Source organism: Benincasa hispida, chromosome 8 (assembly GCF_009727055.1).
Source record: "Benincasa hispida cultivar B227 chromosome 8, ASM972705v1, whole genome shotgun sequence".
In the NCBI taxonomy this organism is placed as follows: Eukaryota; Viridiplantae; Streptophyta; class Magnoliopsida; order Cucurbitales; family Cucurbitaceae; genus Benincasa; species Benincasa hispida.
In genome coordinates, this window is record NC_052356.1 from 59,094,809 (window position 1) to 59,099,983 (window position 5,175).

The following is a 5,175-nucleotide window of genomic DNA, read 5'->3' on the forward strand; positions in this document are numbered from 1 at the left end:
CGAGGAACTAATTCTCCTGGAGTCTCGTAGTTTATAAACTGTACACATTGTTATGAATAAAATAAGAGTTAATTGAATTTACTCATAACCAATAAACAAAGCTCCAAGGTTATTGTATGTAATCTTAAGCATGTATATGAGACATACAAGTGAATCATGCCTTAAGTGATAACCTAAAAATTTCTGTAGTATAAGGATTAAGGAAGGATACTTGATCCTAGTGACACTACGGATACGGCCCGCTTTGTAGAGGTTTACAAGTGTTGTAAACTACTACGGATGATAGATTCTGACCATTCATGTGGAGACACGCAAGCGAGAATGTCCTATACAAAGAGTTTATTTAAGACCAGACCACGAGATGACTAGTCTCTTTATATAACGTTGTTAATACTTGAGATTTACATCTCACCTAAATGACCGTAGGTGACATGACCTTAATCCTAAGTGTTTTGGGAACTCCTGCCTTTGAGGGAGGTCCTTTGATTAGTATGGGCGAGAGTGGTCAGATTGCCAACTCAACATGCCTACCTTTTTGGGATTTTTCTGATTTAGGAGCTGGGAACTCAGTTACAGAAGTTGGAATTCACTCCTTCCCCAAAGCTGGAGTAAGTAGATAGATTGCTCCCTTAAGGGCTGATCCGAGTCTTGAACATAGTGGTCACAGCTTCTTTTTGGAAAAGAGGACTCAGTCATAGTAGGACTATGACGTATGTTCATTAGAGGGATCAGTGGTACTTAAGAAGTTAGATGTAACTATAGGGGCATAACGGTTATTGGCCCGGCTGTACTTACGAGTGATCTGTGAAGGGTTATCCACTATTGATTGGTTGATTTGGACACAGAATATATCTGTAGTAAGGAGAGTGCAGTTGTCAGTCTTTAGTAGAGTGCCTAGCAGTTAACAGAAGGTGGTTCCCGTGACTAACTAAAGAGTTTAGTCAGTTGTTCACGTACCATTAGATCTTCCAGCTATAGGTCCATAAGGTCCCCTTGGTAGCTCAATGGATTCAAATTGAGAATTAGTTCTTTGTGTTGATTTGAAATGTTCAAATTGACAAGAGGAAATTCGATTATATATAATATGATCAGTGTGATGTATGAGATACATCAAGTGAAGGATTAATGTAAATGAGATTTACATTAAGTACCATGAAATAGAAAATGAACTATGTTTAATATGTTTCATGAGATGAAATATTAAAACTATAGGTTATAAATGTAATATGGTAGGCTAGTTATCATATGTATTTATAATAATATTAATTATTGGATAATTATCTATTTTTCTCTAATAACCATGAGTGGGAGGTTATTGGTGGTTTCATGGTAACCGTGAGATAAAAGAAAAAATGTTTTCCTAAATTTAGCAATTTTGAGATTTGCAAGAGCTGCTATTCTCGGAAAAACTCACGAAGTTGCTATCAAGTGAATTGGATTCACTAAATGTAGCTAAAGGAGACTAAACGATCGTGAAGTGACATTACACGGTAGTTCACTCAGCTAGTCGTCTTTTAAACGATTGTGGGGCTTTTGTTATACGATAGCTTGCCTTCTTCTAAACGATTGGGCATTCGTCTATACGATAGACTTTTGTCATCTCCCACTTGCTCAATCGTTTACACGATTGTTATTCCTCTGGTCTTTTCCTCTAACCAAGTCCACACAGAGCCCACACTTCTGGATTCTCACACCGAGAATACCAAGGTAGTCATTATGGTGGTGTCTTACTCAACTCGACTGAGTCGAGGTTTTGGAGGCCATTCGTTGAGTTTAAGTTTGTTGTTGATTTTTGGGTATTATGTCCTAAAACTCGTGGTATGTAAATAATAGAACTTATTCTGAAAATTCAATAAGGTGTTATTGAATAGATGTTTTGCTTAATAGAAATCCAATAAACCTAAAAGTCCCTTGACTATTGGATGAGTACTTGAACTTTATGTTGAGACATAAAAGTGGATCAAGTTCGAGTAAATAACCAAAATGATCTGTAGTATATGAATAAAGTTGGGTACCTTATTCTGGTAACATTATTGGATGCGGCCTGCTCTGTAGTTGTTACAAATAGTTATAAAGTTCTACAAACAAAGTGATCTTAATTCGTTCATGTTGGGACATGAGAAGTGGTGGTATCCTTGTGCAAAAGGGTTTGTACAAGATCGAACCACGAAATCAGTCACTCTTACTTTATAATGTTGTTTAATGTTTAAGACTAACTATTACAAAGTGATAACCTAGGTAACTTGACCTTAATCCTGAGCTAAGTATGAACTCTTGTTTATTTAGGATTATCCTTAGATTTGCATAAGTGAGGGTTGGCTCAATAGCGCTGGCTCAATAACCTCCCATTTTAGAGGTAAGACTAGATAGATAGCTGGCGACATAGGGTGCAAGATGGAATTCGCTTCTACCTGCTTTTAGGGATAGTAGAGAGGTTATTCCCTTAAGTGCTGATTCTAGGTCTTGAACAAGGGGCCCGCCCTCTCACTAGCCGGAGAGGGACTCAGTTTTGTTGATTGGATCACAAAAGAATTGTTCATTAAAGGATCATTGAGACTAAGGAACAAGAGGTAATTTCGAGGGTAAAACAAAGATTTGACCCAACTGCCATTACGAACGACCTGAGAAGGGTTAACATACTAGTCATGGTTATATTGAGTGGACATAATATATCTATAGTGACGGGAGTTCAACTATGGGCTTTAATGGAGTGACCCATTAGTTAATAAATGAGGGTTAATTCAGTCTAATGAGTTTAGCCGATTAATCTCGGATCGTTGGAGCCCATGATCTTTAGGTCCACGAGGTCCCCCTATTAGCTCGAAAATAGATTAGCTCTAGAGTAGCATGATAAGTTAATTTGAAACGTTCAAATTAGAATTAAACGGAATTGAAGAATATACATATATATATTTAAATATAATTTAAATATATGAAAATGGATTTGTGTAAAATTAATTTAATATTGGATATTAAATTAATTAGAATTATTTAAATTGTTTAAATAATTATTTATTAATTTTATTAGAAAATTAATTTATAAAATTAATAAATTTTGATTTTTGAATAAAAAATGTTTTTAAAATCAAATTTTGGATTTTGGAAATAGAAAATTACACAAATGAAAATTTGGGTTTTTCTATCTTCATCTTCAAGTAGCTCACACTAAACCCACCATCTTTGTCTTCAATTACACCAAGCATGAGTTGCATTTCATGCAGCCATTCTCTTTGCATGATGGTCTGCATTATATTGAAGAGATTGGAGTGATTTTGAGGAATGGCAAACGATAGAATTTTAGTTGAAAATTCGTGTGAAGAAGGTGTTCTTCCTTTGAGTTACTGTTGTGAGCATTCTCCAAGTTCCCTTGATTCTAGCTTATTTTGAGTCCAACAACTCAATCTAAAGTACCAAGAAAATAGTGGAGAAAATCTTGTGGTGGTCTGCACAAAGATTTAGAGAGGTTTTGCAGCTGAAAATCGAGATTTCAAGAGTTCTTCAAAGGTATGACTCGAAACCCATTTATATCTGCTATAGCATGTTTTCATTTCTGCCAAAATTAATGAATTAGAGTGCTTATCAATCCTCGTCGCTTCTGTTGCGTGCTAGTACAATCCAACATTGACCGTGCTCTACTGCGGTCACTGTGTTCGAGTGTTCGTGTGTTGCAGTCTTGAAGATTGAACGAGCATTCGTGATCGAGGATGTTTGAAGATGAGCCTTCAAATGTATGATGTTCTATCCCTTGATCTTATTGTAAAGCATGCTGTAATTCGTATGTTTCATGACCAGTTAGTTTCCTTTTGTTGACTGTAATTGTTAGTGTTCAATTTCGAATGGAATTTGGAACGATCATTTCGCTGCTCATGGAAATCCTCATGTCTGATTTCCTTCAGAACTAACGACACCTACTTAATAACCGAACAATAGTCGTAAGTATTATAATCTACTATGATATTTAGAATCTGTTGGGATTGGTTTCCTAATTCTCTCAAAGTCTCGTTGTTTTGTAAAGATGCACTTTGTTTAATGAATAAAAAAATTGTTATTTAATTCTGGCATTTATTCATATCCAATAAACAAAGTTCCTTGGTTATCTTATATGAACTTAAGGATGTATATGTGATACACAAGTGGATCATGACTTAAGTGATAACCTAAATAGGTCTATAGTATAAGGATTAAGGTGGGATACCCGATCCTGGTGACACTACGGATACGGCCTGCTTTGTAGAAGTTTGCAAGTATTGTAAACTACTACATATGGTAGATCCTGACCATTCATGTGGAGACGTGCGAGCGGGAGTGTCCTATACAAAGAGTTTGTATAAGACCTAGACCACGAGATGACTAGACTCTATATATAACGTCGTTGATACTAGAGACTTACATCTCACCTAAACAACCATAGGTGACAATACCTCAATCCTGAGTGTTTTGGGATCTTCTGCCTTTGAGGGTGGTCCTTTGATTAGTATGGGTGAGAGTGGCCAGATTGCCAACTCAACATGCCTACCTTTTTGGGGACTTGTCTGATCTGGGAGCTGGAAACTCAATCTACAAGATGGAATTCACTCCTTTCCCGAAGCAAGGATAAGTAGAGAGATTGCTCCCTTAAGGGCTGATTCCGGGGCTTTAACATAGTGGTCACAGCTTTTCTTTGGAAGAGAAGACTCAGTCATAGTAGGACTATGACTTATGTTCATTAGAGGGATCAGTGGTACTTAAGGAATTAGATGTAACTACAGGGGCATAACGGTTATTGGCCCAGCTGTACTTACGAACGATCTATGAAGCGTTGTCACACTGCTAATTGGTTAAGATGGACACATAATATATATGTGGTAAAGAGAGTTCAGCTGTCGGTCTTTAGTGGAGTGCCTGGCAGTTAATGGATGGTGGATCCCGTGACTAAAGAGTTTAGTCAGTTATTCACGTACCGTTGGAGCTTCGAGCTACTGGTCCATAAGGTCCCCTTGGTAGCTCAATGGATTCAGTTGAGGATGAGTTCTTGGTGTTGATTTGAAATGTTCAAATTGACAAGAGGCATTTTGATTATATATGATATAATCAGTATGATGTATAAGATACATCTAGTGGAGGATTGATGTAAATGAGATTTACATTAAGTACCATAGAATAGAAAAATAACTATGGTTTGTATGTTCCATGAGA